This window comes from Cupressus sempervirens, chromosome 7 (assembly GCF_028749045.1).
Source record: "Cupressus sempervirens isolate cs-2001-9-10 chromosome 7, ASM2874904v1, whole genome shotgun sequence".
NCBI lineage: Eukaryota > Viridiplantae > Streptophyta > Pinopsida > Cupressales > Cupressaceae > Cupressus > Cupressus sempervirens.
In genome coordinates this window covers 352743531-352767403 of record NC_143124.1, presented here as the reverse complement: position 1 = coordinate 352767403, position 23873 = coordinate 352743531, and the positions used below count along the sequence as shown (strand labels likewise).

At 32.6% G+C, this 23873-nt stretch overlaps 1 pseudogene; it reads left to right on the top strand.

Annotated features, from left to right (window-relative positions):
- Window positions 1-16609: 16609 nt before the first annotated feature.
- Window positions 16610-18782, top strand: LOC149546906 (cytochrome b561 and DOMON domain-containing protein At5g47530-like; annotated as a pseudogene).
- The last annotated feature ends 5091 nt before the right edge of the window (window positions 18783-23873 follow it).

The window sequence follows — 23873 nt, the reverse complement described above, 5'->3', positions numbered from 1 at the left end:
ATAAACAGCCACAAGGGTAGTTGTTGTATAAGAAGTGGAGAAGACGAATGGTAAAATGGCAAGTGTCAAGCAGGATAAGGCTTGACAAGTTAACCAAGGGAGCATTTGTGAAGGTTGGAAGCATGGTATGGGATGTGTAGATTCATGCTTGTTCACATGGATTGTTTGGTGGTGGTTATGGCTTTGAAGGCTTCCATGGTTGTATTGCAATGGTATTTTTTGTAGAATAATAAATGGTGATGGATACTTTTGGAGGCTAGCTTTTTCCGTCAATGAGGGTTTCCCAGGGAATATTGTTTATTCTCTTACATGTGGATTTAAATTGATTATTTATTTCAAATCTATTATAGGTTATGTGGAAACAGTTATATTCTTTATTGCAAGTTTCCTTACAAGTGGTATTAGATCTATGGTTTTGTTCTTGTAACTTTAGATTGAATCCATGGGAATGCATGAAAGGATAAAAGAAAGGGCAAGATATGAGTTATTTATTACATATCTAAGGGTTTTGGGTTGTTTTTATGATGGGATGTTGGTAGATTTTGGGATTGTAAAATTGTTGGACAAATGGATTTTTTGGATGTTTCATTTAAATGAGGGTTTTTAAGGGAGTGTGTAGAAATGACCTCCTAGTTAAAAAGAAACCTCACTATTGGATCAAGGTTGATGTTTCCATAAATTTTGATATAGAATATGCCCAACTTTAACCATGTTCAGAGGAAATGGAAGAGTTTTTTAGTTTCAACCCATGATGGCCATCAAATTTAATCTTGTCAAAATTTTTGTCACATAAAAAAAAAATAGTGAAAATGGTAAAAAGACTAGTTTAGTAGAACAACCATAACTTTCTCTTAGGATATCAAATTTTAGACTTCTTATAAGTGTTGGAAAGCTAATTTAGAGCATTACAACTTGGTTTAGGTTTGATTCTATGATTTTGATATCTATTAGGTTTTAAAACCTCAAAATTCAGATATGTTTTATTTTGAGCATAGATTAGGGCATAACTTGGGCATACAGAGTCATGGTGGACTCCTAGAAAAATGGGAGAGTCAACATTGATGGGGTATCCCATCAGATTAATGCAGAGTTGATAGCTCAGGTTGCTAAAATCCCTCTAGAAGGAACCAATTTTTTAGAGATAAAAAATTGTCGACAGACGCTGTCAAAGTTTTTGTGAAGGATGAAAAGGAGCTGAATAAGCTCATCAAGGTGGAGACGTACTATGACATGGAGTCAATCAAAAAGAAATGGAGGTATGTTCTTAGGATCATCATTGAGTATATTTCCTTGGACCCCAAATTTGACAGGATAAAAATGCATCATTTTGTTTTGCTTAATCATTTTAGGCTTAAAATCAAAATTTATTTTCCCTTCTATCTTTTTACTTTCATGAGCAAGGGTATCGAGGGTTTTAAGAGAAAACCCATTCCTAATCCTACCCTTCATGAGGGATTTCTTCTCTTGTTTTATGAGCACTTGAAGGCTTAAACTAGGGGAAAATCCCTTGGTGATGCTGGGTTTGCATCTGAGGAAACTAGGAGCTCGGATTCCAAGGAAGTGCAAAGCATAAAATTAGAGGAAGAGGAGTCCAAATCCAAAGAAGATAGGAAACCCTCAGCCCGCATCTCGTGCAGAAAGGCCCAAGAGGTTTACCCCTCATTCCCCCTAAACCCAAACCTCAAGAGGTGGAGGAGGATAGTGAGGAGGAAGAGGACATTAATTCAGAAGAAGAGGAGAATGAAGAGGGTGATGAGAAGCAGGAAAAGAAGGGGAGGGATAATGAAAAGGAGAAGGAGGATTTTGTTGATGTGTCAGGTAATCCTAAGAAAATGAAAGCTAAAGAGGCCTTTGACGCTAAAGACTATATTCCTAAGATTCTTAGCCCTGGCCCCACTTCTTCCCCAACTGCAGATATTCTAGGAAAAGAGTGTGGGGAGGTGGTTACGAAAAATAGGAGGAGGTCTTGGAGGAATTTTAACTTGAATAAAGCCAAATTGGGGATTGTCAATGAGCCTTTGAACATTCAAGTGATGGGGGACATTGATGGGAAAACCCATTATGAGGACCTCATTGATCCTAGTCTAGTTGTGATTTTAGATATTGCTAGGGAAATTGGGCTTAACCTTCTCAACAATGCTAGGAACAACATGGTAGACAACTTCTGGTCTATCAAGTGGTTGTTCCATGAAATTGAAGAACTCAAGGGGAGAAAAATCTAGGAAGGAGACCATTACAGAGGCAGTGACCAGGGGAACATTGATTAGGATAGAAGCTAGGAAGAAACACAACCACATATCTACGTCTAGGATCACACAGCTGACTAGGAGGACAGAATCAAAAAGGTTGAAAAAAGAGTCTAACAAATGGAATTTTTCCACCACAACCTTGCAAATCAGGTGATCGCCACCTTGACTACCTTGAATGAAAATATTAACAACCTGGGTGAATCTTTGATTAGTGCTACTTTTGGCGGGAAAATTCTAGAGAAGGATAACTAGGATAACAAGCAGGCTAAGGACAATCTAAAAGAGACCAGGGACTAGGCAGATGCTCAGAACTAGGACCAATGGGATGCGAACAATAAGAGGACTATTGAAGTTGCAGAATCCCTAGAGGTTCTTGACAAACATAATTGACAGTTAGGTTGTTGTTCTTTCATAGTGTTGCTGGCTCTTTTTTTATCTTGTTTTGCTGGTATTTTGTTTGGCTATAGGTTGGTTTTATGGTTGGCTTTTGTTGAGCTACTTCATTTTAGTAGGACTTTACTAAATAATTAATTTTTATTATGCTATAATACTTTCGGGTTTCAATATCCTTGTAAAACCTATTTTACTTAATCAAAAACTTGGGCATACAGAGTCAAATTTTGGACTTCAAGTAGTCAACAAAAACCTATTGGAGAGCTCTAAACATTGGTTCATATTTGGTGGAGGTTTGATATAGTTTATTTGGTGATATATTGATCTAAACTATTTATGATATATATTGACTATGGTAACACTATGAGTTTATGACATTGTATATTTTGAAAATTTATGATTTGATGTCATTGTATGCTCAGTTCATATTTTAGATTGGTCTCATGATGATATGGTTATTAGTGTTTGGTTTGGATTTGTATGATGATTTGTTGGGTCTACAAGTTATGCAGTGTTGTAAGTAGTCTATACTTACAAGTTGCATTTATGGCTTGGATATGGGTTGCCTTTGCCCATAGATCTCTTATTATTGATGCACATTTAGATTGGTGGACTGGATTTGGGTTATCTATGCCATAAGTCACATGATTTGCTATTTTTCTCTTCATGTAGAAGGGATAAGATATTGTTACAAGGTACAATCATGGTGGAGGACTATGGCTGACTATTTTATGCAGATAAGTTGTACATATTGACAATCAAATACTCAGTTCATGGATGTAATAATGGTGCCATGGATTTTAGTATGACATGATTGGATATACAAGGAAATCCTTGATGTTCATTGATTTGGATTTCTGATTTGGTTATGGTGGTATACCTTCTTGATTAAGGATCATGGTTATTTGGTTTCTTTTGAGGAGCTCATGATGTGCAATTTGAGTTCTTTGTTGGTTTGATGCCTTGGTTGATTTGTATGGTTAGAAGATGGTTTTTTATCATGATGTAATGGATAGCTTGGATACATTGTTTAGTGGGAGCTTGTGATAATGATGAGGTGACAGTGCATGATTAGTTCCTGGTTTGGTTTGTACCTTCTTGGTTTGGAGATCTAAGTTTCACTTGGTAATAAAACTTTGGTTGTGTGTGTAGACCTAGAGGATCTTCATGTAGGAGATTGATTTATATGATTTTATGGATGACTTAGTACCATGGTTGACTGGTTGTTGTTGGTATTGATATAATGATTGAGTGTTTGTAGATGTTGGAGGTTTGTCTTAGATCCTATTGTTGTAGAAGTACCTTTAACATTTGCATGGTGCACTTGGTTATCTTCATGGTGTGTGGAGATGGTTCTTCATGGTATGTGGAGATGGTTTTCATCATGGTATGTGGAGATAGTTGCATCTTGAGGACTCACAGGGTTCTTGGTAAAGGTGTGGTTTATGCTTTCATTTGACATTTTACCCTTGGTGTTAGGACGATTTCATTTTTAATGTCATAGTATACTCTTGATACTTGTTTAGAGTTTTTACATGTTATATAATGTTCATATGGAGCATGTTATCTCTTTTGGTTGAGATGGTTTAGATCATGTTGTCATGTTTATGTTCCTGAGGCCATGGTTGGAACTTTGACATTGATCTTTGTTTAGTTTCTTGGTATTGAGTACATTGATTATAAGCTGGATACTTCATGATATTGTTGTGTTGCATTTGGAGTTGGCATGGATTGATTGGTTATAGCTGCTCATGGATACTTAGAGATAGTGGTGATGGTAATTTCTCTTGGATTAGAGAAGTATTTGTTAGGACATTTCTTTGGTTTTAGTAGGAAGTATGAGGGGAATTCACCTAATATAGACTTGAGAGGATATTGTTCTTAGATGAGTGTTGGTTGGAGACTCTAATATCTTGATGAGAATTCTTATTCCCCACTCTTGGTCTACTTAGTGGTTTTGCTACTTGAGAGGTATAGCCTATTATTTTTCTCATGTGCATTATGTTTATGCTTGTCTTTCATCGATATGGATCTTGAACTATGGTACATGAATTAGTTCTGGAGAGTTCATTTGAGAGATGGTTTAGCATTGGTTATCTTCATTTGCATATGTTGTTATCTTAGTTGAGTTTGGGAGATAGTTTTATGTTGGGCATATTCCTTGGTTTAGGAATGGTTTATGAATTTGATCTTCTTGTGAGAGGTTTACATCCATGATTAGTTATATGGTGTGGGTTGGGTGTTTTTGAGGCTTCTTTTTGGGGTTTTATGATGGAGATCATACTTGCACAATTTACATCTAAAGGTGTGTGTAGAAGGACATGATACAGGTTATGATTTGCATGGTTTCTCTCTAGACTTGGTTATCTTTCTGGATGTTCAGTTTTTTTTTACATTGGATTTGAGATTGGTTAGAGATTGTGATCTCTGGTTTTTGTTCATGTATGTCATGTGAGAGATGACATGGTTATTCATTTATATCTTTTCTCTATTGGTAGTGGAGAGCTTGGGAGACTATTAGAGATTTTTTATGAGAGTTGTTCTTGCAGGTCATTGGTTTATGTATTGTGAATGTCCTTGATACTACATGAGTTCACTTCTTTGAGATTTTGTGAGTGGATTGGGTATAGATTTGAAATTATCTTTTGTAGTGGGAGCTTCTTGGTATATATGTGGCAGGTATTGCTCTTAAGGTTTGTGATTGTAGGTTATAGATTAGATATGTTGATGATGTGAGATTCACTTGGTATACCTTTGGAGGTATGGATAGTTGGATGGGTTTGGCACTTTCTATTGGTGTTATTTCAGCTATGGATATTTTGACAACTATGGATACATGTGATAAACTTTGGATCAAGTTTTATGCTTTGCATTTCAGTTGGTATAGGATTTTATGATCTTCAAATGCGACAAGTTGGGTGGCTTTTTCTTTGGGTGCCTTCTATGTATGTCTGATGGAAAAGGCATAATAGGAGGTGAGATCACTCATGTTTGAGATGCTAGATACTTTGATTTTGTTGTGGGTACCAGGATTGAGCACATGGTGTACTTTGATCCATGATGGTGGATGTGCTCAAAGGGATTGTTCCCTTGTTCATTTATGTGGCTATAGATTGACCCTATGCAATGTATACAACAAGTGAGAGATTGTTGAGATTATGTGTGTTGCACACATTACATAATATTTTTATATTGTATTATTTTATTTTATTATGTAATGTTGCACCTAGATGGATGTGCAACATATAAAGATTCCCATGGGATATACTTGGTGAGTTGTATTGTAACATTGTGATAATATTAGATGTAATTATTTAATATTTGGAAAAATAATTAAATTTCTAATATTAAATTTGGGGTCAAGAGGTTAGATAGTGCATGGTTTTAGCAAATGGTTTATGTAATACCACTTGGTGGTTTTGTGGGACTTGCTACTATATAAGCAGCCACAAGGGTAGTTGTTGTATAAGAAGTAGAGAAGATGAAAGGGCAAAAGGCAAGAGTAGAGTAGGACAAGGCTTGATAGGTTAGCCAAGGGAGCATTTGTGAGGATTGGAAGAATGGCATGGGATGTGTGGATTCATGCTTGTTCAAATGGATTTCTTGGTGGAGGCTATGGCTTTGAAGGTTTTCATAGTTGTATTGCGATGGTATTTTTTGTTGAATAATACATGGTGGTGGATTTTTTTTTGAGGCTAGATTTTTCCCTCAATAAGGGTTTCTCAGGGTATATCTTGTGTCACATTTTTCGGGTATGTTGACTATTCTCTTGCATGTCGATTTCAATTGCTTATTTCACTAGTACATTTTGACAAATATGTGACTACGTCAGTAAAATTTTTAGTCACACCACTAAAATTTTTAGTCATGTGACTAAAAGTGATCACATTTTACTATTTCTATGTAATTTACTACTATAAGTGACTAAATAAGCAACTAATTTGGTCATTAGATAAAATCTAAAGATCTACCAAATAAAAGTGATAAATAAACTATCAAATAAATGACTAAATGTGTGATTGAAAAACTAGTCACTAATAATTAGTCACCTAAACAAAAGAGAATACATAAACTACCAAATAAATGAATAAATAATTTTTCACTAATAATCAATCATCAAAATAAAAATGATTAAATAAATTATTATTATTCCATTTTAATTTAAATACTTGTTTGTTAAAAGAATTATTGCTTCAGAAATCTATCTACACCTGACTCAAATCAGAAATTAGTTTCAAAATCAAATATTGATAAAAACCATTTAGATTATATATTACAACAAGAATACAAATTAGGATTTAGAAAATAAAAAATTTAAAACTAGTTATTCAAATATGATTTATATGATAAGAAAAAGCAAAATTTACATAATTCAAACTAATGGAGGTAAATTCCAATGTATGACATTATTATAAAAAATCCAAAATATTAGGTATAGTAAGAAAAAAATTACATATTTAAAAAATGATCAATATAAAATAAGACAAGTTGTATAATTAGAAAATAATAATTTTAATAATAACAAATAAACACAACCTTATATATTTAGCTAGCCATGTGAAGTGTATATTTAATCATAAAAATAATTTACCTCTCAACATCAACAAAGAAAAATTATTGGCAAACATAGAGAAAAATAATTAGCGCCAAAAAGAAATTTACAATGTGGAGATAAAAATTATTCCCTATTTGTTAGTTGGATTTATGGGCAAGTGGAGTGTGATTGATTTAGGAACTAGATTATTCCAACCTTTTATCAAGTATTTTTTTATTTATCTCTATTATGTCTTTTCATAGTGTATTTCCTAGGGTTTTAGTCAAGTAGATCCAAATTGTACATCTAATTTTTGAACTATAGAAATAGGGGTCTGATCAAGACCCCAATCCTGATGTCAGTTATTGCAATCATTGTAGCACCTTGGTACCATTTGGGTGTATATGCCTTATGGGGCCTAAGTTGTTCCCTTTCTTCAATTTTAAAGTTCATTTTGATGATCATCAAATAAAAGAACAACTTTGCTATGGTATAAAATTCTATATTTCTCCAATAATCAGTTTCCATTCAATACTTCCAAAATAAATGAATTATTTCCTTCAATAGTTTTGCAAATGGGGTCTACATATGCAAGATCTTTCTTGAAATACTTTACAAATGGTGAGGGATACTTGATATTATAGGCTTGTTTGGTAGGCTTTCCTCAACACCCATGTAGAATGACCTTTAAAAGCACCACTTTCTATCATCAAATCTAGATCCAAACACCTTGTAATGAATCAGAGACAAAGACTGTGATCAAAACTCATACCAAATATGCTATTTTAAATAGGTTTTGTATGGGGCAAATTCTTCCAACACATACAGAAATCATATCTTGTCTAATTCACACCTTAACCTACACCAAGGAACTCCTAGAGAGCCAATAATTGAAAGATTAGTTTCTTTAAACATAACTTCTTTAGTAGCAAAGTCATTGATGTAGAGGAAGGTGGATCAATCCAAATATCTAGTCAATTAACACAAGACTCTTCCAAGGTAATCCTATATTTTTTGAGTGCATTGTAAGGGTTATTTTTGAACTTGAATTTATCACATTTATTATTTCTTGAATCCAATTTTTTTGGGAATAGTTATATTGATATTCAAGAGTGATGTCCTCATTCCTTTTGATCGTTATTCATCCATTATTTCCAATTTATGAGTTTTATACTTACAAGTAAATGCTATTGTATATTGGTGTTCATTTAAATCCCTAGGTTGATGAGTTGTGTTTGGAGAATGTGATTAGCCTTTAGAGGTTATTCATATTCAACACCATGTTTAGAGGCATTAGAGGTTATTCGTCATCAATAACCACTCATTTAGTATTTGGAGGTTATTCATTGTCAACAAAATTTTTATCAACTCTTTACCAAGGAGTACATGCCCTCCATTCACACTTAGGACATCAAACAAATAACTTATCCATGCCACAAGAATCAACATGCTCAATAACTCATGAAACTATATCCTTTTAGCTCATTATGTTTCATGTCTTTAATCATTCCTTTGTTTGATCTCATCATTCTGACTTAGCACCAACTTACACTCCTTTTATTAAAGAGAGTATGTTGTTCATAGTATTGAACACACCTCAAAAATTATGTAATTCTTATCATAAATATAATGGATTAAACTCTTCCCTACACAAAAACTAGTCAATATAGCTTTCTTGACATTCAATTATCATGAGTATCAATGTACAATCTATTAGTTCTTTCAACTCCCAAGTATCGCTATACTTATTCAAGTCATCAATCCTTCAAAACTAATGAGGTCACTATCAATACTAAATCACAAATCATAATTCCTTGAACTATCTTCCTGAACACAATTAAACATTTGGTACTATCTCTATTTTATGTCAATCAATTCATGTATCTAGCAACATTAAGACCCTAACTCTCCTTCGATCATTGGAGTATTAACCTTTCATAATATTTTAGGTGTTTTCCTATAATGGGACTATTTATTAAATTTATATTATCTAATCAAATTTAAGATAAAAATCTTAAAGAAACTCATGAATAAATATTAGGCTCTTTGGATACAACAAATTCCTTCAGAGTTAGTAGTTGTTAGGTCTCCCTTATGCTTTGTTCTTGTGACAATATGAGACAAGTCTTGGAATTTTTCCCTAGAAATTTAAGTTTTTCTTTCTAAATTATCTTAACTATTTTGCTTAGCATACCCACAAAAGAAATCACTATATACCTATTTAGAAGCATTTCATTTACCCAATCCATTTATTCAACAAAGATTATTTTTCATCTAAAATTGGTGAGAAATATTTCATTTTCAAGATGAAAAAATCTCAAGATAGAAATGTTTAATTTTGAAAGATACACTAAAACCTTAGAAATTATATGTAATTTGACTTATAAATGCTTGGCAGAGTTGATGGAGAAGGATGTTAATTTGGCTAAGCAGAAAAACAACATTAGGATGTAACCCAAGAGTTGGAGTAGGCTAAAATCATGCTTGTGGAGGAAGTTCTCATGGTTAAGGAGTTGACTGGACATGAGCTCATGGTTGAAGGTGATTTGAAGATCCACAAAGAGTAGGTACAATGCTCTCATTAGCAACACTTTCTATTTCTAACTAAGAAGCCACTTTGTATCTTTTAGAACAAAATAGTAAAGGGAAAAGTATTTCCTCTACATTAACAAGCATCAATAAAAGAATCCTAGGGTTAGCTTGGAAGATACCAAACTCTAAGCATATGCAAAAATAATGTCAAATAAGTGCATATGAATACTAGTGAAATGGACATAATATGAAACTAACTCCTTTGCACTGTCATGACTTGGCCAATGAAAGATAACTAATTGCTTCATTTACTTGACCTAAAAGAATAAGAAATCTCAAATCTTAACTAAAGAATAGTTTCCAATTAGTGAAAAGAAAATCAACACTTGGCTGAAGTGATGCATCGACATGCACAATAGCTACACGCCAAATGCCAAGTTACTCAAAAATAGATTACATTAATCGAATCCCAGATAGTAGGGGAATTATAGATTCAATTTTAAACAATTTCCTATAGCTATAGTTACATGCTAGCAATCCTTTGGGAATGTGGGTAAAATTTTAGAGATATAAAATGCTGAAACTACCCACAACTCTCCTACTTATATTTTTGAGAATTTTTACTAAGGGGACATGCTCAAAAAAGTTATATTTTTATATCCACCACAACACTTACCACTAGAAGTTTTAGTGCTAGGTTACATATTAGCAAGTGTTACTCTAGATTCCTTAAACTTAACTATCAATCTTTACTTTTAGTGTTATTTCTTGGGATAACATTTTTTATGGAATCAATACATTGAGTATATTTTGCAATTTATGCCTAATAGACCAACATAGAAATTTATGACATGAAAAGAGTCAACTATTTCTTTTAATACATCTATCCTTCACATAGTCACTTCATTAAATATAGCTAAAATAGACTTTTTCAACACTATCTTCCTAGAATAAATTTAAACTATTTTCTAACTTTACAGAATAGACCTCATCAATGTTTCAATCTTAATACATTCTAGTTTGGTCCTAAAACAGCTAAATTGTTGCTGGAAATTTTGATCCAAGAATCATGGTAAAACTTCTATAACACTAAACTTTCATATAATATGGAAACAAGTTCAGTACTTTTAGAGACCAATGCAAATTGCATGTACTAATTTACTAAAGCAATCCCAAGAAGAATTTAAATATAATTGTCGAATGAATTTCTCCTGAATCATTACAATAGGTAAAGACACCAAATCATGCAAAAATAATAATGGATCTTTTGAACACTATTGCACTTTTTTCACGAGTTTTACCACTTCTTATACCCAAGAAAGAGAAATTGCTGCTATAATAAATTCTAAAACAAAATCCACTAAATCATCCATTTCTCAAACTTTGACATTGGCCATAGGGTGAAGGGGAATGCAAAATCTTTGTTTCGCTTGGAGATGTTTGTTAGTCAAGCAAGACGATTTGTATAGAGTTAATCCTGCATCTCTTGGATAGACTACCATAGGGAAAAAAAATCCTAAAATTGAATCATTCCAATAATAAACTACCTTGACTCTATTGAAGCAAATAAAGATTTACTACAACAAAATGAAAATTCTATTGTTCTAGTTATAGTGTATTACAAAAACAGAACTAAAAAGCAGCAATTATTATTTTTCTTTGAAATGTCACCAAACTTTGTACTTGTCATTGTCTTAAATAATATGAAACCTGCCCACTTATAGTTGATTCCATATGTTGTGGATTGTGCAGGGATAGTGTGGTATTGAGAAGCAATCTTCCTAAATTTAGGACTTTACTGTTGTAACTAATATTGAAGAAATATGCTAGGTAAATTGATGTGAGTAGCTGGGATGACTTGTTTTACATTTTAATCCTTCCTGTAAAAGATTTGGTATGTTTTATGACTTTTTAGTTATCAATGGTTCAAATATTTTTCTTTTTTGGAATGAAATTTTCAGACATACATTAGGAAAGAGGACAAATTAAGAAGTTGGAGAAAAATAAAGAGAAAGAATGCAGATAACAATGGACAACATGGACATTGATTATCAAGCTAGTGGTATTTAACTCCATATTCAGATACATTATTATAGTGTTACTTAGTGAGTTCAATTCGCAGTGAATCTTCTTATTTAGAAGAGTATTATGTAATTTTCTTTTGTCAATCTCAATAGTATTTTGCCAACTCTACTTTTATTGATCTCTTTGTCAAAGAAAGATTATGGTAAGGTTTCAAACTATATAGTCATTTTCAAAATGATTAGAAAATAATGACTTAGTAAGCTAAAAGAAAAAATCATGATTCATTTCAGATCACTTTGTTTTTATTCTTGCATAATTAGTTTTGGCACACACCACTTAGTAGTCCACTCATAATACTATGTTCCATATTAAAGAATCTGAAATAATTTGTATATTTCAGATTATAAATCCCTTTTCCAAATTATCAATATTGAATTACAGATTTGTTAGAAAGCATATCTCCTTACAAACTTTATAATCTTACTCGGTTAAATTTTCTAGCTGCTACACTGCATATGTCTTCAACTGGCATTTTATGGAACGATTAGAACACAACCAACTTCCTGTAGCACACTACATTCCCAAATTCCAACCCTTCTCTCTATTGCAAATGCAACTGGACATCTAATTTTAATTCTAATAACATCAAACCATCGGTCTTTATAACTTGCATGAGTGCATGTTTCATACAACTAATAACAGTGCTTTCTATTCCACTGTGAAAACATTATGAAAGCTCGATTTCATTTCATGGAAACTTGCTTATAAATAAACACAAAACAAAGCATTTGAAACCTTGCATTCTTCTTGATTGGTTCTTAACCAAATTTAGCAAATCATTGAAACAAATCTGAAAACTAGCTCACTTGGGAATGGATTCGAATAGTCCCATACATATGATCACCCCCAACATAGCCATTTATTAAAATGGATATTAAAATGGAACGGTTCAAACCCACTTAGGAATTGTAATTCATGCAGTCTGTTCTTGCTGCAATAACTCTTATTTAAATCTGAATTTCCAGCCAAGAACCACCGTATAGAAAGCAAGGAATGCAGATTTGTTTATAACAGATTTTTGCACATAAATCAACAATTTTGTTTGGTCAAAATATCCAAGAAAATGTGGGTGTGCAACTCAATTTGTGCAGCACTAAACATAAAAAAAATCAGACTTTTAATGACAAGAATAGCCTAATACCAAAGGACTTTCACAAATAAATTTAAAACTGATTTTCTTGCTCTTATTCAATAGTCCAAAACAGATTAAACTCAAGCTTTATTCCCATGAATCAGTACTAATTTCAATGTTTCAAATCAAATTTCTAAATCGTGTTCTGAACATAGGTCTTATTTTCAAAACGGATACTATCCATGTCACATATCAAAATCAGATTTTTTACTATATTAAACCACTAATTAATTCTGGAAATCAATTTGCATGTAACACATATCGCCAAACTAAAATACAGAAAAACTTTTGTATTATTTAATCTTTCGCCATACATATGGAGCATTAAAATGAGAGAGCAATTTCTCCCTGCTCATTTCTGTATTATACTACAGCCAAGATTGGCTTCTCCCTCTTCTAAAAGTATCACCACAAATTTTTTAACCGAAAACATAGAAATCATTCTTGATAGTTACAAAACTACTAAAGCTTTCTTCATCGGTTCTTACATGGGAATGTATTTCCACATTTTGACATTGAGATATTTTGTTGTGCTTCTAGTATTGTTTTGGTGCTTCGCACCCCAAAGTAAATAAAAAGGATCATAAATTATGATTTGAAACTAGATACAAATACTAACGCACAATCAAAACCAGAAAGAAACTACATCAACACTTAATCAATGAAGACATGCTTATTGTGGATAAGATTTGGGCTGTTGGGAATGGGAGGCAACATGACCGGTCGGAAATAATGATGAAAATGAATATAAGATCCTCTGTAGCTTATGAATTCACTCTTCTCTATAAAAACCTTCTATTCAAACCCCGATGCTTATCATGCCTATTTGCAAGAGAAACATTTTTTTATCACCAATCTAGACATCACAACAATCTGATACTGAGAAGAAGGCAGTCATAACTGTGGCCAGCAAAATTTCCACTAATATCAACTTCTTCATGACTAGTACAAACATCTTCATCGTTGTTTCTTATGCTTTGTAAATATTATGCACTCCTATACTAGAACTTACACCGAATGCTTGATTAAACTAGCTTATAGTGGCTCCAGTGATTGCTTCCTTACTAGACAAGTGATTCAAAAGCTGAAATCTGTGGAATAACTTTGCACCCAGCTGTAAGAAGTGGACGAGGAGCTTAAATAGATAATCAAATGCATAGACACAAAGATAAAATAGATTTGGTTGAGCACAACTCCGTTGGATGTGGAGACATGCCTGGATGGTTTCAAAGAGATGACGGGGAAGTGATGGCTTTTGTGGAGGAACATTGACGGTCTTTGTTGAAAAGTATAAGCTTTGCTTTGGCCTCATTCCAGCTCTTCTTCCCTAATAATGATAGGTTTTTCCCTTGACGTCCTCTAAAAAATAACCCTAATTTTCACTCGGGGGCCCCTTTGCCTCCATCGATGTCCTGGACTGGTCGGAGGCTCTTTCAAGTGCTTATTTTGGCATTGCAGGTGAATCCAACTGTGGCTTATGATGACAATGAGTAGTACAAGATCATCTAATAGGGTCTTATGCAAGTTCCTCTCATAGTTGTCCGCGGTATGTTGTTTATGTTAAAGCTGGAGTCGATGAATAAAATGTGTTTCTCCACTAGGAGAAAATGAATGTGATGTTTCTTGGTGCTGCGCAAGAGAAAACCATAGTTGCATCCATCAAGAATGTCAAGGACGGCTCCACAACCTTCGCCTCTACAACATTTTGTACATTTTAAAGTATTTATCTTTCCTAATTTAGCCGTAGGAAATATTACCGTAGGAATTATTATTGTGGTTTTCATTACCGTTTACTAAATTATAGAAAGTGTGATTAAGTCGTGGATTATATGTCTGAATTTGGTCTTTCTTTTTGGGAGGGCTCGCTTCAGCTCTTCACATTTGTTAAATATGGGTTTCCAAATAAAGTGAAGCATTTTTTTCATTTTCTTGACTGTGGGATATTCATCTTTCATAAATCCTCTTCTGTACTCGTTATAGAATATTTTCAAATCCACATTCTGTAAATAGCAACATGCATGTCAGTTCTAAAATCTTGTTATAGAATTGGACAACTAGTGTTGTTTAATGATCAGGATACCTCTTGATCTCTATGAATATTACTTTCTTCTGTGAGATAGATATTAAAGAAAGCACACTCAATGCTGACAGAAGCCAGCAATAGTAGTCTAAGGGAGCTCTGTTTTGGTTTGTTTTTAACTGTGTCTTTCCTATTTTAACCATATGAAATCTTGTTGGAGGTTTCATTCCTGTTTATTAAACCATAGAAGTGTGATTGATAAGAGAAATGTAAGTTCGAGCTTTTGTTTTCTTTCTTTCTGGGGAGCTCTTCCGTTGTAGATCATGAAATCTTTAGTATATTTTAGTGCTTACTCGAATTTGGCTACTGCTCTGGTAAAGTTTTTAAAAAATATATATTACCTACAATGGAATGCATTGAATAGTAATTTATGGGTTAGGGTTGTCTATTGGATTAATGTCTCCTCCGAGTCTTGCACTCTGCCTCAACCAAATCTACCAGAGTATCAGAGTATCTCCTTTACACGTGAAGCACATGCTTCACAAAAGCATAATGAAATAAGAAAGCAAGTGATTTTTTTTTTCGTTTCTTTGAACAAGATACTCTCACTTTCATTACTTTAGCATTGGCAACTCAAATTCTCTAATTTTATGCTACCTTTCTATTCTTTTCAATAAGTCTTTGCATCTGTTCCAAGAGATCTTTAGTACAATGTCCTAAATACCATATCTATGGCAGAGTCGACTTTGCTCATTTACATTGGAAGCTTTTGATACTTCTGTCCATAATATAGCATGTAAATTCTCAGTGGAAAAAAAAACCAGTGCATGTTTGCTTATCTAGTTATCAAATTTATAATTAGACACTGATACAGTGCCAGGTACCTTCATTACACCTTGCTAGACACAAATAGTGCAATGATTTTTTGTACTTCAAACTAAATACTTGTATAGATTTTCTGCTATGCAAGAAAAATAATTCTTTATAATATAAAGTTTATGAACAGTTAGATTGTGAGGGTTCTTACCGTATCAAGAATAAATGTCGTTGAAATTGCTCTAACTGATTGAATTAAAATGGGTATCATAAACATCATTATCTGTCTCTGGAATTTTATAATATCCCACAGCTATGGTTTTTTCACATTTTTTAAGGATACTATCCTAATCTGCCTGTGCTTTGATGTGCATTCATACCCTGTTTGAAAATACTTCTGTTGGCAGAAGCTGTAGAAATTGGCTTTACTCCTGCAACTTGCATTTGCAGAAGTAAATGCATGTGGACTGTTTTGCCACTAGAAGGCCACACAATCACAAGTAAGGGACACATTACAAGCATTTGTAACTGCCCTCCTATTTTCAAATGCCCCATTTAGGGAGCTGTAGTAAGAAAAATTGTAAAGACAATGTTGAAAGAGAAATAATAAACATAAATTATGTCCATATACCCATGGATTTTAACACATGCATGAAATCCTCTAAAAACCTATTCTTTGATGCCTGCCAACTAGGTGTAACATAAAATAGGCATTTTCAACCCACCAAGTTAAATAAATTAAAACATTAGCAAAAACAACTAGATTTAGTATGCTAGAATTTTGGCCAGAGAAGATCCCTTTCCAATAAATTCCAATTTCAATTTTATGAGCATTCATATGTAGTACAATGTCTTACCAATTTCATAATAGATTGAATGTATTAGTAGCTGCACTATCATATATCCACCATGCAGATGATGAGTCACTAGATATAACTTTCAAGGCCTCTTTTGTTGTGTCTGGAGAATGGGTAAGTTGGGGATAAACCCAAATGGGATACAAATAATGTGGTCTCTAAGACTGCTGCTCTAAGTCCTTCAAAAATTAGTATTTATGTGACCAGCAAGAGTGTCGTGTATGAAAGTATCAGTGGGAAGATTACAATATTTTTCTTCCTTGGGGCTTGATTCAAATCAAACCAGTGTTAATTAGGCGTGGAAGGTGGGTGATTGAGTTAGTAACTTGAGACCTGGCATGTACAGTGCTGCTGGAGCCAATCTTAGGAGTTTAGCAACGCTTAATATACAAAATGGAGCTGCCTCTGCTCCTTCTTGGCTTTCTAATGTAAGCACTCTGTTTCTTACCATCCATATCTTTTCAATTCAAATTCTTTGCAAATGCTTAAATTTTAAAGGGATCAAGGTGCAGATTAAAACCAAGCTATTTATATTTATATTAAAAAGAGTAGCTTAAATAGTCAGGCCTTCACTTTTAGTTTGAATTGTATTGAAAAATCAGGCTCAAGTTTTAAAAAGAGCAAGGATAGTTGTGTTCAAATATTTCATTAGCATTCTAATTTTAGAATTTGAAGAAGTCAATAATTATGTTTGTTTTAAAACTTATGTTAGATATTCATATAGTAGTATACACAGAATAAGGTAGAAATATTTTTCAATTTTTTTTTAAATCCTAGACTTTTAGATTTGTAATAGTTTGATCTAAAATGTTGAAGGAAATAAACATTCACATTACTTATCAAAAAATATGCACAATAATATTATAGATAGCTAGAATCACATGTCTATAATCTTAGATGGTTTTAAAGCTATTTGACAATTATCCAATACAATATGAATTGTATTTCCATTCTAATAGATATTGTGTGTTTTGAGTCAAGAGGAATGGGATAATTAATCTTGTAAATTGGAGTCATAATTGTAAGGTTTGTTAAAACATGTGAAGTTGTAGACCCTACATGGTTTTATCTCCATGTTGTATGCTGGTCCTCTGAGTGTACTATTGGAGTAAGTGGTTGGGTAACTGGATCTGTGCTTGGAGTTGGATAGTCATAGTAAAGATGTAGAACAAACTTCACACAAAATGATTGGGATAGCACTTTTTTGCCTCACAACATTATGATTAATGTAAACAATAATAGTTCAAACATTCTAATAAATGCATTGGATGTATATATGTTGTTACCAACAATGAGCCTGCCTAAGATAAGTAGTAGAATCCTGTTGGGGTGGAAATAGATTGCAAAAAATTCCCTATAGAATTGTTGGCAAAGTTGGATCATCAGACATTGCTCGAGGAGAAAGAGGATCAATAGGCTTGGAAGTAGCATAGAAGGTTGTGCCACAAAAAGCAACAAATAATTTAAACTTATTATATTATGAACTTGCTCCACATAAATAATGTACAACTATTTAGTTTTATCCCATTTTCACAACCTTTTAAATTAATTCTTCATTACTTCTATATTTGATTGTGCATGCATTTTAGGCATCAATGTGTTAGACCACACTCTATGATTATCATGAAGATCCACATCTAACACACTCTTATGAGTTATCATTGAGATTCACATTATATGACATCAGTAAGATATTCAAGAGTGCAAGGAGATGTAAATCACACAAGGTGATTTGAGATATTAATGCTAAAAAGATAAACAATAAAATCCAAAAGCAACTAAGAGATAACCTATGTATTAACTATAGCATACTACTCATATAAAAAAATTTACAATAAAATATGAATTCTTTTAATCAATGGCTTTTTGAAATGATGTTCTTTTTACCAAGTTTAAGTATGACCCTTATTAACTTATGGGTTTTTTCACTACTCTTGCAGCCTAAGAAGGATCACAAGTTTCATGTATATTGGAATGTATATCACCACTCTATTTGTTATTTGGTGATCGTATTGAGCATTATAAACATCTTCAAAGGCTTTTACAATTTAGTTCAAGAGAAAAAGTGGAAGGATGCATGTATTGGTGTCTTTATTACCTTGGGTTCAATAGCATCATTCTAGAAATTATTTTTAAAATTGTAACATGGATCATCTACTTTTAGTACATGTTAATATTCTCACAAGCCCACCAGTGAAATGAATGGTAGTGACCTAGATTAGGATAACAACTCTATTCAACTAACTATCATTCATCCTTTTTAATATTTGCAACTCTAATTCTCACGAAGTAGCTTCAAATAATCATTATAATATATATAGAGCTATTTTTTCTTTTGTCTTACCATGTATTTCAATGCCAGGGTTCACTTAAGATATCACATACACAACACAATATTACACTACTGTATTTTTTTCTTCTTTAAAAGTTACTGCTATTCATACAATATGAATTTTATATACTTTCTTATATTATATAAATATTTAGTTATGCTTAGGAATCTAATATATAGTATCCCATGAACCTTCTTTTAGGTGCATGCACTAGTATTAGTTCAAAAAAGATAATAGTAAGACTATATCATGAGTAGCCTAATAGTATTGCCATCAAAAGAAGCTTAAATGGACAATAACTATTCCTAGACTAACCACTATAGTCTCAGTCTATTATGCATATTACATTGCTTATACATATCAAAATAGCCTTGCCTCGAGAGTCTAAGAGCAATACAAAGTTAATGGTACTAATTATTAAAAGAGGTCATCAAGACTCTTATGACCCAATGATATTGTGTCTGCATTCAGCATGACCAATCTCATATGCTTGAAGTGGAGGATCAGCTACTGGAGGAACATTTTCTGCAACTTCCCAGCTTGGTCCATCTACTAGTTTGGCTTCCTTGTTCTTTGGGTTAATCCTTTTTTTATCAATACCTTTCTCATCCAAAAATTGGTTAAACATATTAATCTCTTTCTAGTCCAACGTATCTTTGTAGGTATTGAAAGAGTGGGCTGATCATATGTTTGATTTGTAGATAAGAAGGGCTCCTTGCACAAGAATCATTAATGTACCTTTTGGTATTTCAAGCATGGTAGAATTCTACAGTATAAGGTAGTGTATGAGTTTAATTTTAAACTTAGTAAGCACTCTCCTCTTAGCCTGTAAAAATTCCCCATTTCTTTGTTTCAAGAGGAGTTATAAGATCTTAGCTAAAAGTACATCTCAAAATTTATTCAATTTATGATAATAAAAAAAATCAACATACCTAGCCAGGACAACAATCCAAGATAGGCTAGCAAGCTGACACTTTCTCAATAGTCCCAAGCATATTAAAAATGGAACAAGAAGGGGTTGTAATACTAATAGAGAATAAATCAGAAGCAATAACAATTTTATTGACCAACAAAGTCCATCTAAAGTAAGCATTTTTAGTTTCAAGGACTTTGTTTCACATCAAATCAAGAATAAAATACAATTTAGAATCGAGTAATTGAAGTTTCTAGCATTGTGTTGACTTCTTAAAAATGCAAGAGTCCTCTTTCAACATATTATATATCTTTTTAGTGGGAACCTCAAAGAAATTAGTCTCATCTTGCCATTTAAGCTACCAGAGTAATGATTAACTAGATAAGACCATACCAAGAAAGAAGCTACCAATGGCCTTGCTAATCAAGGCATATGTTTTCTTCTATCTATTTGTTGTTGGAAAATTGAGGTTATAGTTTTTAGAAGTTCTCTTTGATAATGTCTACTGGCTATGTTACTAAGTTGCATAGGAAGGAGATCTTGTAGGCTAGCGAGATACAACTCTAACACAATTTGTAACGTTCCTTTTTTCCAAATTTCTCTAATGACTTTAAGATATCACTTCATAGAAGGAATGAAGTGGCTTGGTGCCTATTTTTTTTAAAATAACCATCAAACTATATAGTAGGCACCATGTGTTGTGGAATTTTATCTTTAGAATTGAACAAATGATCCTGGCATAGATCTTGTTGTTGGAAAAATTGTTCATATCCTTGCCTTTGATACTTAGAACAAAGTGAAATAGCATCAACAACTTTGATGGTTATGAGTCATATGTCAATATACTTAACCTTTCATTTTGAAGGTTTTTTAGTAGAGCATTCTATGGAAATAATAGAAACTTAAGCAATGAATTCTAGGTGTGATGGGAAGGCACTTGAAGCTAAGTGGAATCAAGGTCCTTGGACTCTTCTAAAAGGTATTATTGGTATTGAGGATGTCATTTGGAGGATAATTGATTTCCTATTTTATTGCTTTGTTTCTATTTATTTAAAGATTATGGCGAAAAGTCATGTTGTTGATCATGACTGACTAGTTGTTTGAGTTGGATATCTCACATAGTTATCTACACACAAGAGTTTTATTATTGAGTTGGTGCTCAATTTGAGGTTTGTGTCTTAGTTTATTTTATTTGGTGTTTAGTTATGTAATCTAATTTGGTGATCATTTCCTTAGTGAAAGCTATTATAGATTGTGGTTTTCTAGGAGACAGGGTTTTCCATGAGAATTTTTGTGTTTGCATCTTGGTCAATAGTGTGATTGTCTTCCCATGGTATTTCTATGATCATGGTCAAATTCGAGTCATCCCCTTTGAGGTTAGTTGGATTAAGATCCATTAGCATGGACTCTAGTTTCATTTTCATCCTCAAGCTCAATAGATGCTTCAATTTATCTCAAGGTAATTTATTATATATCCATCTTCCGTGTTCTTTGTAATTCAAGTTCTTGTATATCAATCTACCATTTTGGGTTCCTGCATACTCCTTTATTTGCATTTGGATTTTTGATTTGCAATTGGGGACTCTACACTAATAGAAGCACCACTATGTTTTTTTATTGGCAATGCAATTATTGGAACATGACTTGGCCATGAACAGTCTTGTAACATACTAGATTCTGACCATAAGAAGCATCGTATATGAGAATCTATGCACATATAGTTTTGCTTATGCCTTGTTTGACGTTTATGCCACATAAACTGTATATAGTTAGACATGACTACATTTATGCACTTTAGTTTGCTAGGTTGTGGTCCTCAACTTAAACAACAAATAAATTTCATCAAAGAATAAAAATTTAGCTATCCATCTCTGTGTGGCCACATAATTTCTTTAATTTGGTTAAGATATATAGAGTTGCATATCTTCTAATATGAGTGCACTTATTGCACTTTAGTCCCTTGTAGCGAGGTCCAATGAAACATGTGAAATATATGATTATCGAGATCTTTGTATGTTCTAGCTTCAATGACTGCATAAGTAAATAGTTTTAGTTTCCTTGATTAAGCATTGAAAGACATATTTTATATGGTAGTGTATGAAAATGTGAAAGAGTATCTATTTGTGTTTATCAAACATTTTGGATGGTTATTGTCCAAAGATTCTCAGGTTACATGAACTGATTTTAACTATTGAGTGTGAGTCTAAACATTTCTTGTTGAATACATTGGCTAGTTTACCAGAAACAACAATGTTTCTTAGATGCATGCTTATACTAAAAATATTTTTTCAATGACTTCTATTTGAAAAAAGGTCATGAATCCTTTGCTAATTGAATCATTCCAATAACTTAATTTAATACAATGCGTTGAACTGATCTTCACACCCTCTAACAATACATACAAGTAGAAATCATTGCTTGCAAATAATTTTGGGTGCAGTTCTCATATTATCTTAATGGCTACTAGGGAAAGTCATTTTTCAATACATGAGTTTTCTCCCTTAGAGGAAATTTTTATCAACTTTGTACTCATGCAATTATCTTTGCAAGAACCCTTAAAGCCATTAGAATACCTTCACTTAGAAAATTGCCTTGGTGTACTGCAAATATATTTAACTTAATTTGAGATATTAATAGCAATGACAAGATTCATATTAATGCTTTAAACTTGAATTATGATCTAATTGTTTAAATGATCCTTGAATTTTCATACAGATCAGGGAGATTTTCTTATGAATAACATGCTTGTCAAAGACAAACAGACAAGCCATAATTCTAGAATGATCTAATCTTGTCCCAACAACCTGTGATGACACAAACAAGTCAAATTACAAGCCTATGCTTGTGTGATGTAGCAACTTTGAAATGTGAATTAATAGTAAATAAAAGTTAAACAATGGATTTTTAAATTTAAAATCCATTACCCCAGTTCCCTTTTCCTTTGGTTGATTTAAGTTTGATAAATTAGAATTTTTTTTAAAATAAAAGGAGCCTTTAAACTATTAGCTTGATTGGATTTTGCCTTGTTGCCCCCATTTCAAGAAATACAGGTCCATAACTTTTTTGGGTGCTATATTGAGAATGAGATGAAATAAATAATAAATTATCATGTATTATTTAAAGGGTGCTAGCTCAATGAAAGAGCACCTACTATACAAGTAGGAGGATGGTGGTTCGATTCCATCATGCTCTATTATGATCAAGTATACTACCAAATATGTGACTAAATATGCTATTGAATATGCTACTAAATATGTGACCAAATATGTTACTAAATACACTACCACATGTGAGTAAATATACTAAATATATGATTAGACATGCTACTAAATATACCACTAAATATGTGACTAAATTAACTATCAAATATATGACTAAATATGTGATTAAATATACTACTAAATATACCACTTAATGTGTGACTAAATTGATGATCAAAATCATTGATCAAATAAGTGACTAAAATCATTTAGTAGCATTATAAATGACTAGATATTAACTACTATTAGTCACGTGACTGATCTTAGTCACATATCATTTTTTTTGTACTAGTGTATATTTCAGATCTATTATGGGTTATGTGGAAATGGTTATATTATTTGTTGCAAGTTTCCTTACTATGACGTGGCCTCGTGGCTTGTCTATAATAAGTTGAAATAGATCTTTATTTATAATTATGTGTTGAAAAATTGCAGCTTGTAGGAAATTTTCAAATGTAGTGTCTAATGACTCAGAGTGATAAAAAGAAGGTTTAGATGGTTGGAAAATGGGTGGAGTTGGGAGCACCATGAATAGGTTGCTAAACAAATTGTAGATACAAATTACCTCTCTCATCTTCTAAACTACATATTCATACTTTGAACAAAATAGGCTTGGGCTAACAAATTTTGAATATTAAATATATTTTTCTTTAAACCAAATCATCCCAAAATAAAATTTGGAAATCATAATCTAGATTTCAAGTTCTAGAATCCCAATTCCAAGATCTTGAATGTCAATTCTCAAATCA